At 37.7% G+C, this 12,842-nt stretch overlaps 1 long non-coding RNA gene across 1 annotated transcript; it reads right to left on the reverse strand.

Moving 5' to 3' along the window:
• Window positions 1-1,961: 1,961 nt before the first annotated feature.
• On the reverse strand, window positions 1,962-9,175 carry LOC127386490 (uncharacterized). Its single transcript, XR_007889907.1, has 3 exons — window positions 9,093-9,175; window positions 8,881-9,023; window positions 1,962-2,752 (listed from the first exon to the last, which is right to left on the reverse strand). It is a non-coding gene; the product is annotated as an uncharacterized LOC127386490 (long non-coding RNA).
• Window positions 9,176-12,842: the final 3,667 nt, after the last annotated feature.

Consider the following 12,842-nt stretch of genomic DNA (forward strand, 5'->3'; position numbering starts at 1 on the left):
CAATGCTCTGAGGACAGACGGAAATGTTTTCAGAACCACAGGTAAGAGGCAGGTATCCAACTCACCTTCTTTTTCAGTGATATTTTGGCACTTAGCCATGCTTTTTGTGTTGGAAGATGCCCTATCAATTGACTTAATTTAGTTAGAGAGAGAATCTTTGGTGTTTAAGATCTGTTATTAGCTTGATCATAGCTTCTTGCAAACAATCAGGGCATGGTAAAATAAAGAAAGTAAGATTTAGAGCAGGAGTAAAGAACAAAATGAGCACAAATAGATAACTACCAGTCAGGCATTTTATATGAAGAAAAGAAGATCACACAGAGAAGTTCTTTGATGAAACATCCACAAAACAAAATAATGATAGAAAATTGTAATAAATTACAGTAATAAAGAGATACACCAGGAGAGAAAAGGCTCAACAAATCTGATGACTGCCCTGAAGAACAATAGAGACAAATCTCATTACAGATTCCATGTGATGTTATCTGCTATCTTATATCTAGTGCAAACAGGAACAGAATAACTTTCACCAACTGTGCTTGTATATTGTTATGTTTGACAAAGTACAGTATTAGGCAGCTACAGCCTGAGCCTGTGAAATAACTAGGTGGCTATGTTCACTCACTCAGACTGTATTAATTTAAAAAGTTAATAGCAAAGTTATAAATCATAAAATCATAGAATAATTTAGTTTGGAAAGGACTTTGTGTAGGTCAGCTAGTTCTAACTCCCATTTCTCCAGTGCAAAGCAGAGCTACCTTCAAATGAAAGAATGGGAAAAAAAAGAGATGATAATTCTGTTTTATTCTAGAGAATGCCTAGACATGTTTTCCTGTGAATTTTTCTCTGGCCTCTGTAGGTTATCTTCTACCATTTTTTGAGGTCTCCTTCCTTCAAGTCCTTGTACTTCAGATGCAAATCAGGTAGACTCTACCTGAGTGTTAATATTTAACATAGACTTATGGGAAAGGCAGTAACTAAAAGTGACAGCTGCATTTTACAAGAGATAAGGCTGTGAAATGACACCAAGGACTGTCTTTTTCCTTCTCTTAAGTCTTAATTGAGAATTTGCTCAGCGAGTTCTTTGTGTACCATCTCTAAAATAGAAGGATAGACCTTGAAGTAAAAAGCAAATGGGAAACTGGAATTGCATTTAAAATGACAGGAGAATGGCATTTATGAGCAGCAGAGAGGGTTTTATTGTCACAGGAAGTATTTTGTCTGTTGTGCCTGATCGTGGTGTGGATAGATATGCAGCTAGAGGTAATTTGATGGCAAAGTATTTATCACAAACTCTCCAAACTGCTTGATTCTGCTCAAGAGTGGAGAGTGTGGTTTTTGGAGATGCTTCAAGGTTAGCGTACTCTTGAGACCCAGATTTGCATAGTGCCTTGATAGAAACTGTGAATTGAGGTGTAATTTTTACATGTCCGTGTTGAAACCGAGGGCCCTTTCTGGAAGGGTTCCTTGATCACCTCTTTCCAGCCTTTTCTGGATGTTGCAAGAGGAGATGTAGGCATCCAGCTGAGTCAGAACACACCTATACTGCACATATACGTGCACATCAACAAACACCTGAGGTTTCCCCATTTCTTTCACAAGGTGTTTATCTGACTGGCCTTAAATCTTGCTCTGAGAGTGTTCCTGCAAAGAAGTCTGGCTAGCTGGTGACTTTGACACTGTGGTGGCCTCTTGGGTATCAGGCAGATTCAGAGCACCCAACTGCCACCGCTTCAACTTCACTTGATCCTTGTAAGCTGTATGCCTATTTTACAGATAGAGTTTTCCAGACAGAGAAGTGAGGCAAAGCACAGGTTAAGTGACTGACTCAAAGTCAAACCGAGAAAGTGTAACTGAGCAAAATATTGAATTTTCCTCCGTGGCTTTCTATTTCAGCACTTTACAATCAGATCATCTTTTAAATTCAGTTTCAAATGAGAAGAGAAAAGGGCCGAGGAGTTTCAAACATTTTCTTATTACCAATCATTCCCGTATTTCTAAGACTGAGAAAATAACACGTGGAAGACAATTCAGACTGGCAGGTGTATTTTCAGAAATGGATACATGATGTCTAAACTTTGACTTGCATGAGAAATACACTTACAATACAAAAATCTGATACAGAATTTAAGCCTCCAGTCAGCTTTTGATCTCACAGTCTGGCAGCTTCGAGTTTGCTGCACAGCTACACTTTTGCAGGCTGAGAAAAGCAAACCATTGGTAAATGTCTAAGTCCAAAAAGTTAACAGAAATACTAGGTACAGCATATAGCAAATGCTTTTGACCATTAATTCTGAGCTATATTTTATTTGCTGAGAAGATGAAGAGCTTATTCTTATGAGTGATTTGGAAGAGGGATTTGAAAGCTAGATTTTCACTGCAGAAGATAATAAACGGGAACAAAGTATGAATAATAAGGAGCAGAGCAAACACATTCAGAAGGATTTGGATAATTCATTAGGCTAGGCCTGAGAATAACAAATGTATTTCAGTGAAGACAATTATAATGGAATCCAGAAAGTTCAGAGATGACCCAAGAGATATCTTACAAAGTTGGTAGAAATAAAAGGAAATTATATTCAACCCTCACTGCAAATTATCCCTTTATTTGTTATTTCATCCATGAATCAGATGGATAAGATGACATCTACGAGCTCCTTTCCTTGCAGCCTTTACATGATGGTCAGACTTTTCAGAAGTATGCAGCACACAAGCAGGGTTACGTTTGCAGAGACAGTCTGCTCCCATTCAGCTGTGTGAAAAGCCAAAATTGGGCTATAAGCAGCATCAGCTCAGACAAGGCATTTACTTTCTTTGCATGTGTAATTTGTGTCAGTCCTCTGCTGAACCAGGGCCAAAGGCATTAATACAGCCTGGAGGTACATTGCAAAAGCAGCTTGCTTTGACTTCTAGGGCACTTTTAGCCATAAAACCAATGTCTTCCCTCTTTGTAGGGAGAGATTATCGATAATTTTATTTCTTAAAAACAGATCACCTCTTTTCAGACCATGGCAATGTCCTCACAGGAGTCTTCTCCTGGGAAAAAAACTGTACTACACTTTAAGAAAATATCTTTCATCCAGTGGGAATTGCCTGTGTAATTACAAAAAGTCAACAAAACTAGATTCAAGCCAGTTCCAGCAAACATCCATACTAAAGCCAGTGTTCAATGAGGCAAGCAAACACCCATTGAATACAGCAGGGCTGAATTTCATCAGGATGAGAGCAGTAACAAATTACAGCCTTCTGTGGAAAAAAAAGGGAGAGACATAAACTGAAGAACTGGTATGAAAATAATGAAGATGGTGCTGTTTTGCAATATAAATATTCGTCATAATAGTACATAATTTTGAACTGGAATCCAAACACTGCTCTTTTAAATTGGCACAAATCAAATGCATTGTCTGTGCAATTGGTTGCTTCCTGGCATGGTTCCATCCTCCTTATTTACAGATTCTCCTTGAATAAAGATCTGCTTTTGACAGACTGTAAAGGACAAACTGTTCCTTGGGTAACCCCTGTTGACATAAAGCCTTTCTGAAATAGCAGGCATAGTTCGCTATATCATAATCAAAGCTGTATTTTCTAGGATAATGCTGCACTTTAATGCCAGCTGGCATTTTACAATCTACTTTTGGACAGAGAACCAGGTTTTCACTGGGCCTTCTCCTGATTTATGCACTTCTGATCATTTAACTTTCAAAGCTCCTTGTTAGAGAATCTTCCTCCTCACACCATGGCTTTCATAACTGGTAAATTCATTGGTTTCATAAAAAGCCCTCATGATGTACAAGAATAATCAGTCTGTCCTTCAGCTGGCTTTAGATGTAGCAAAACACATGGGATCACATGTACAACCAAATGAATTGCCTGGTTTTGAGAAATGCCCAGACATTTAGTGAAGGCTGTTACTCTCCTGACAACTCTGCTGCCTTCATTGAAACTTTCTGCATACATGTCTTCCATAAAATCTCCCTCATTGATCATTTGCAATTTGATACTTCTCTTTCAGTGTGAACTTGAACTTTAATTATCCACTTAGCATTTCCTGCTTGCTTAATTTTTTCCTGGATGTGCTTACCAAGCTGTTACAAGTGAAATAAACGATCACTCTTCTATTCATTTCTTCTTAAAAAAGAAATCCATTTTTAGCTGGACTCTTTTCAGTCTATTGGCACTGCTGTTGTGGATTCTCTGGAAGGCTGCAGCTGTGTTTCAGGAGCCAAACAGCAGATATTATATTACCTTCTATTAGGGTGATTCATGATGAAGGGCTGCTGTTAGACTGCTACAATTAGGTGGGGGCATTGCAGACATAGCACGGGAAAAATAATTATTCTTTACCCATGGCATGATAAATAAATGAAAACTGAATTTCCTTTTAAAAGGAATTTAAGTGTAAACTCTGTTCCCCCATTCTTTTGTGGGTACCCTGCCAATGTGAATATGAAAAAAAAATGTCTGGCTTTAGTTTGCCTTTTGAAATTAAGAAGAGCTGATTTTACCCCTTTCTTTCTTCTAGACAAGACCTGACCACATGTGATAAGGCAACATCAAACACTGAAGCAAACCTCTGACCTCTACTACAGTATTTGCTGACAACAAATTCATGGCCACCAGATCAAAATCTTCTTTATCTGTAAATATGTAGGCAAGCTATTTCAGAGACAGGTGATACTGAAAAATAAATAAATAAATAAGAGTAAAGGACTTAAAGGAATTCAGGTGCACAAATAGGTTAGTGTACCTAAAGGGCCCTCCCTACAGCACTGTCCTGGCTGAATGGTATCACATGTTATTATTGTGGAGTGTTGGTGAGAAAGTTGTTAACAGAGGTCAGAACTTTACCAGTATGGTGCTGAAGCATACTGTTAAATGAAGAAGGATATAGAAACAGGACACTAGTTTCATTTTAGGCACCCTAAGGTATTTCTACCTGGCCTCCAGCAGCCTTGTGGCTCCTTTAAGTCCTACAGAACTTGTAACTGCCACATGGAGATGTGCCTCATTCACTAAGGCATCTCATATGGCACTAGATGCCTCATTTAGGCACCTGGATTCCTCTTTTGGTGTTTTAACAAAGGCCACATGGAAAAACTCTGATAGAGACTTGAAATCATGACTTTCATATCTGGGTGAATAACCAGGGAACAGTATTTCTGAAAATGCAAACTTTCTACTGAAATATGCTATTTATGAGTACCTGATTTGTCAGCTGATAATATGCTTTAAATGGATTTTGCTACTTGTCACACGTACATATTTAAGCATGTGAATATATATATATTCACACATGTAAGTATATGTATATATAAGCACATATATTTTTAAAGCAAGCTGAATAAAACCAGCAAGCTGCTATCAGTCAGTCAAGAAGCTTTCCATCCACCACACAGATCTCTGCTGTCACACAAATTGAGTAATTGATAACAGAATTGGTGGTTAACTTCTGCCCTCAGCTAGCACTAGAGAGGGAAAGGACCCTTTGGTTTGGTGCCTTGCAATTAAATCACTGATAGCTTTTGGCAGCTGAGATGGTGTAGGTCTCCTTTGAATCATGCTTTATAATTTTTTTCTGCTTTGATTAGGAATTGGCTTTCTTCAAAGAGAACTTGAGCTTGTGGTTGCCCATTCTTCTATTTCTGCAACCAGAAAGTCTGTTTTCTTCTTTCAGAAGGTCATTATCCTTTCTACTTGTGCTCAGAAGTGTTTGGTCTTTAGGGAGATCTAGCTGATGCCCCACTGTCTGCCACTTTTCTGAGCCTGGTGCCTAGAATTTTCTCTCCTTTCTTTCCTCTCTCTGAACCTGAATGCCAAATATTTCTGTGCTTTCTGTAAGGAAGATGGGGAAAATCAGACCTCTCAGAAACCATAGCTCGAGCAATATCTGACTCCAGCCCCATTCCCCATCTAATGGTGACTAAGCTTAATTGTAATTGTTTTTGTGAGTGTCTGACTGAGAGGCAAATGCAAGCCATTACACCGATGAAATATAAAAGCAATTGCTGCCAGTGTAATTGACAATTCAGATACTGGTTGTTCTGCTTCATCTTTCTGCCACATCCCTGAGAGTTCTGCAAAGATCCCAGAGTGCCCAGGGCTCTGTTTCAGCCTGCCCAGCAGCAGGGCATACAAGCTCTTTGATTGCTTTTGTTATACCTCCTTTTTAGAAATGAATATTTTTGCACAACAGATAGAAAAAGAAATCACAGAAATCTGGAAGGAAGAAACTACAGCTCTAGGATCAAGGGCTCTTGCATATAGCATCCATCAGGTTCTGCCATCATCTGCCATGAGAACCAAAGGCTGCCAGACACTTATTTAATTCTGCATTCTTACTAGTGGCAGCTGAAGCATTCCCTGTTTATAGTTCTAGAGGATTAAGCCCTTTTTTCTGCTTATCTTGCTCCATTATTCTGAGACTACTGATGCCAGACTGTGTTTCTACAGCTAGTTCCAGGTTTAGGTACTTGACTACATTTATGATGCTTTTGCATAGTCTAAATGTCATAAAAGAAAAAAATATCCAAGTTGAGTTGTCATCAGTTCACAGAATTAAAAAAAAAAAAAAGAGGAAATGTGATAACTTAGGTGGATCTATGACAGACTGTTAACTTTGACTTGGGGGCATCTGTATTGAGCTCAGTGATTGAAGCATAATTAGCAGATACCAAAAGCAAAACAAATAAATCAGGAAGGCACACAGGCCTGCTGTGGAGATATTAAGATGTAAATGTTTGGTCCTTGTGAAAGTTATTTGGTCTTACAATTAATAAATGCACCTCTCTCCCATGTGAATTTCTCTCATTTCCACTTCCATCTGAGAGTTTCTTGTATGTTTGCCTCTGTTAGCATAAAAGCCTTTTAAGTTATCCAGCATTTTCTCACTGTGAAAGCACAGTTTTATCAAGCTACCTTCTTTCTTTTTCTTAAATAACTAGACTCAAGTTTTAAACTATTTTTACTATGAAGCTTTTTCCACCCCTCAATTAATTTTTGTAATTCTTTTTTCCCAATTTGGAAGAGGAAGATTTTTTAATGTCACAATGAAATACTTGATATTTTTCAAAACGTCAGAAACTATTTTGAGGGTACACTGCATTTTCAGAAAAGAAAAAAGAAAAAAAGAGAGGTTAAGATTACAATGACAATAACAAAAAGCACATTTTTTTCCATAAAACCTGCAGTATGAGTACATTACAGTGAATAAGTTGAAAAGATGCTTAAGTGAGGAGTTTTCTTGCAGGCAGAATATGATTTTGATATTTCAAAATGGCTGTAAAGGAAGCAAAACAAATTCAGCAGTCCATTTATGGAAAATGAGATAATGGTAATCACAAGTCTTAAAATTGCAAAAGATATTTCTGAACAAATTTCTGGGAAGTGGTAAATTATGATGGAAAATGACATAGACTTCAACAAAGAGAAAGTGATTTTATGCCTGCAATATTCAGATGATAGGAACATTTATGAAGTGTTTGTCAGGTTGCAGAATGTATTTTGTATTGATAGAGTTATCATAGCAGTAAGGATAGACTGTTCTTCCAAAGTTGATGATGGAAAACTGTATAAAAGACCAGCTAATATGACAGGTTTAATATCAAGTAAAACAACTAAGAGACCTAATCTCTGAAAATATGTATTAATGCATGGTCATGGCTATGTTTTGAATTTGGCATCTACTCTATTAAAAATAATATAATTTGAAAAAAAATATTCTTACATCTGTTTGCAAAAATGAATGCATTTAGAAATCCCAGATTAACCAGAAGAGTCACAGTCTTTCAGGTCAAAAGAAAGAATAAGCAGCACGGGGTATCCTCAGCCCTTTGAATCCCTTTGCAGTGGATGTCAGATTAATGCAATGGCTTCAGCTGCTAAGAATTACCCTGTGCAGTGCACACCAGGAGACTCAGGGAATGATCCTGAACGGGAAGCTTGAACTGCTAGGATAACAGCACCAGCAGTGGGAGCACTGAGCTTTGCTGCTGAAATAGATCAAAATGTTCTGGGTATCAATCAGCCTATGATTTTAAAAGAATTTGGGCAACAAAAGGACGCTGTCTTTAAAAAACCACCAACAACAACCAAACAAAAAACCCACCTCAGGCAATTAGTAAAATTTGCTCTTTCTGATCCAGTTAAAATCCATGAAATATACTGGGGAAAAGGCCACCTGTAAAGCTTGAAGTTGAACTTCTCAGGAAAATGCAAATAGGAGCAGTGAACCTCAACTACCCAAATACAGCACAGACTATTTATAAATCCATTTATTCTGAAGCAATTATTTCATAATGCCAGTACTCCTTTGAGACTAGAGCAGAAATGCTTCCAAATTATATGTCTAGAAGATATAGCTGCAACTGTAACACAAAGCCAAGGTGAGAATTTTGTTTCAGGTGCCAACTTCAATCATGATTAACTACTAAGTTTCATCTTTTGCAAATGTACTAGGAGGTCATTAAAGTCAGTTCAGAAACGTCTCCATCCACTCAGCCATGCCAAATGCCAGCTGTTTATGAGATAGGAGAAGTGTATCCAAATTATTTTGGTAGTGTGTTCAACCAGTGATAGGACTGCAGTTTCAGAGCTCTTTATCATATTAAAGCCCAGCTTGGATTGACAGTGTAGAAAATCACCCATGACTTTGAGAAACTGCAGAATAATGTTCCACTTCAACTAACAGGAGGTGCTTATCTAGTCACACATTACCTAAGTGTTTGGAGAGGACTTAACCCTTCACAAGCCACTGGCTGTTTCTGCCATATTAAAATGCAAATCTTAACCAGATCCAGGAAAAATGGAAGGTAACGATTCAGTGTGGAGATGGAAGAATCAGTCAGTCCAGGCTCTCCATGTAAAAGAAAGGATGAAACCCACCTGACAAAGAGAAGACAAAAGCAGTCTTTTCCTTCTGAGTGCAGCACTGTACACTGAAAACAGCAAGGTGTATTGAAGGTCATTTGGTGACAGCGTGATGGTGCCGTCCTGTGTTCACTTTCCTGCCACCTCTCCTGTTCTACCTGTTCAGGTTGAAATAGGAGAAAGATTACCAAAAATACAGTAAAAAAATTAGAACATAAGACACTCACCTTCAAAGCCAGCCTTAGTAGATATCCCTGGCTTATAAAACTGAATGCTCTAACAGGTTTTCCCCCAGTATACTGTGCCTGGTAGGAATCATTTTCCTGAACTTTCACCTTTAAAGTTTTGCAAGCCACTAAGGGTTTGTCAGATTAGAAGCTAATAGACAAGCAAGATGTTGCACACTCTTACATCCAGGTTCTCTATTTTCCTTCAATAAAATGATGTGTTTGTGGTGAAAATGACAGGACCTGAATTTTCTGTTTGACACAATGATATGTTGCAAAGAATCTCCCAAAATAACACAAGCTGAAGTACCCAAAGTAGTCAGAAAAGGTGAAACTTGTTTTTCATTTTATTACTGCAGGAAATAGGCCTTACTGTTTTGCTTTATAAAACAGTATCTTTCTAGCTGACAGAACACCTCAGCACTACAGAAGAGAAGGTTATAAAATTATCTTGGAGAACCAGATGAGACACATTCAAAATACATTTTTCATTCATATATTTATCAGGACCTTTCATCACATAAATCACCTCTATGCTTATCTTTTTCTTTTTGGTTCCTTCAACCTGTGCAGGCACGATACATTCAAAGTGTAAAGGCACAGCACATGTTCTTTTCATTCCTATTACATGGGTGTTTGTGCCATAGATCAGCTGCTTGGAAGAGAATAAAGAAAAAAGTGTCAATGCCCCACTTGCTTCTGCAGTAGAATACATCATGCCATATCTCAGCTGCACAATAAAAAAGACAAATTTAGTAATTCTCAGGAAACTCAAGTATACTTTGATGCATTTGATTTTGGCAATGGAAAAAAAAGTGAGAACTTAACTACTTCTGTGACCGTTTTGCTCCAAAGTATGAGTCTGCAGAAACAGCCAACATTTTGCTCTAATGTAGGCATATAAAACAGCTTGCTGGACTTTTCACTTTTTTCTTGTTAGGAGGTGGTTTTTGACAACTAGTAATTTTAAACAATTAGGATTTGCAGGATTATATCCACAGCTGGTGGAAATAAGCCTGACTCTCCCAAAGCCAATGAATTCTAAAATGTACATGGTGAGGCTTTTGGTGTAGGTTCCACCTCCTATTCCCTTCTGAGTCAGATTTTACTTGCTAAAGGCTGTAACTAATTTATTTGGGAAAAATATTGGATTTTGTTTCTTCACCTGTAAAATGTACATAAACTTGTTTATCTGCATCTCAGAGGCATTGTAAGGTTGAATTACTTAAGTAATGTACACTTCTTTGAGTTCCTTGAAAGAAAAATGCTGTAGGAATGCAAACCAGCGAGGATCCAGGGTGGTGACATCTCCTAAATTCTGCTTACACTGTTGTAGTAATTCCAGGTAAACTAGACCAGGGAGCAATATATGGGCAATAGGTCCTCATAAGCCCATGTGAACTATTATTGGTCAGGGTATAATATATGATATCCTGCACTTCACAGAGGCACTGGGTTGAGTACTATCGTATTTATAGATAGTGCTGTATCTATAGAGATAGGCAGTTAGGTTTAGAAGTTCTTGATTAGTTCCCCAGTGTCAGCCCTGGCTGTAGCCCTGAAATAAACAATTTGCTCCAGGTGATATTATAGCACAGTAATGAGGTTTAGATGATAGCTATAAAAGCTGTGTTTGCCTTTGTTTCATTCTTCTGGTCAACACATATGGATTACTATAGCTAAGCTGATTTGGGCCTTTATTTCTGTCTTACACTTTCCTGAATTCTTTTTGGGATAGAGACTTCTCTGCAAAAATCTAGGATTAAGATCATTATTACTCTTACTGGATTCTTTCTTTCTTTCTTTCTTTCTTTCTTTCTTTCTTTCTTTCTTTCTTTCTTTCTTTCTTTCTTTCTTTCTTTCTTTCTTTCTTTCTTTCTTTCTTTCTTTCTTTCTTTCTTTCTTTCTTTCTCTCTTTCTCTCTTTCTCTCTTTCTCTCTTTCTCTCTTTCTCTCTTTCTCTCTTTCTCTCTTTCTCTCTTTCTCTCTTTCTCTCTTTCTCTCTTTCTCTCTTTCTCTCTTTCCCCTCTTACCATAAATAAGGTGAACTAGAATGTGCCTCTAAAGCTCCAGGTCAGCAAATATTACTACAAGAACATGAAACAAAGCTACATGGTTGGCTTGGGTAGTTGCAGCCTTTGATGTAGATCTCACCTCTGTTGGAGTAGATCAACCTTCTGGCATAAATTGATTACCTGATGCCACTTTGCTTTTATGTATTGTACTGCAAGTTTCCTTCCCTCTTGGTGTCACCCTGTTCTACCAGCATATCACTTCCATTTGTGATCTGATCCTGTGGTTTCTCTCCCAATACAATATTTGTACCAGCTGGAGACTTGACTCATTACCTGTGCTCAGGGAGTAGGGTTGAGTTGCATTGGTGGAGAGAGCAGATATGATCTATAAATGCTTGTAGGTGGGAGAGGGGGAAAATGACACTCCAACACAGAAGATGAGTGTCTACTGTCTAACATAAATCCCATGGTCAGCTAAGACTCATCCCCCACACTTCTAGCGGTTTGGAAGATATTCTTTATTAGGGTAGGGCTCAGAAGAATAGAGGTAAAAGCATGGCCTTGTACTAATTGTGTTTTGATCTTATTTCAGGCTGTTTCAGAAGCTGCTAGGTCTCCACTAAATGGACAGTCATTGAAGAGCTGGACAGTGAGAAATACGAGCAGATGATTGACAGATAAAGAGCTTTGAGCAGAAGTACCAGATTCAATATGATTTCTCTTCAGGAGGGAAGAACTGACGAGCTACCCTCTTGCTTCTCTTCTTCTTATCTAAACAAATCATACAAAACCTGACTTAAACAATATGGTGTGATGGATGCTTATTAAATTTATTTTTTCTAGGAAAATGAGATATGAGCTGAAAAAGGTTTGAAAAAAAAAAAAAAAGGATCAGAATGGTTGGTTTATTAGATTGAATTTTGTTATGCAGTGAATTTGCCTTTGTGATCATTTTCCCTTGAATACTCCAAGCATGGCAAAGAGTTCAACATCCCTGTATTTCAAAATAAAGTGAAGACCTGATAAATACTGTATAAATAATAGAATTGGCTCCAAAGATAAATAGGCTGTTAAGTTTCCACTGCTGAATAAAAAGCACATTTTAGTAGCATATGAAGAACGGGTGATGTAAGTCTGAGATTTGCTCTCACAGCTATTTATCTTGCCGCCACACAGCATTAAAGAAAACCAAAGAACAGGCTATGACATTTGGTATGGGAATGGGACAACCAAAATCTCACCCATATTTTCAAAATCTAGGCATTTATAATTTCATTACACTTCCTAAAAGGCAGGTCAGAAATCATTATGGAATCCTACAGCTTTTAGCATAATTTCAACTTCAGATCTTGTTTTACCAGTTAAAAAAATTCTCCACCCAGAAGAATACAGTTAAAAATACAATTTATCTCCAGAAATGAAACTTTATCATTCAAAAACCCAGTGTAGCAAAAGAGTGGAAATAAAAATAAGCAATAATATCCATTACAAATAATTACACACATTAAGGTCAATTGTCAAGTAATTAATCTCCTCTTCATATATGAAAATATGTATTTTCTCAAAATGATCATCCTGCAGCAGGGGAAAATCAGTTCAAGTGGAGGAACTTAGATCAGAGTTTGCAACAGAGAATAAGAATGATGTTCTTAGAGGAAAGAATCAGGTAGCTGGACTTACTTTCAAGGGATGCGGTCAAGACACCATTCCTACCACACATTCAAGACCTAGTTAGG

This window comes from Apus apus, chromosome 6 (assembly GCF_020740795.1).
Source record: "Apus apus isolate bApuApu2 chromosome 6, bApuApu2.pri.cur, whole genome shotgun sequence".
Taxonomy (NCBI): domain Eukaryota; kingdom Metazoa; phylum Chordata; class Aves; order Apodiformes; family Apodidae; genus Apus; species Apus apus.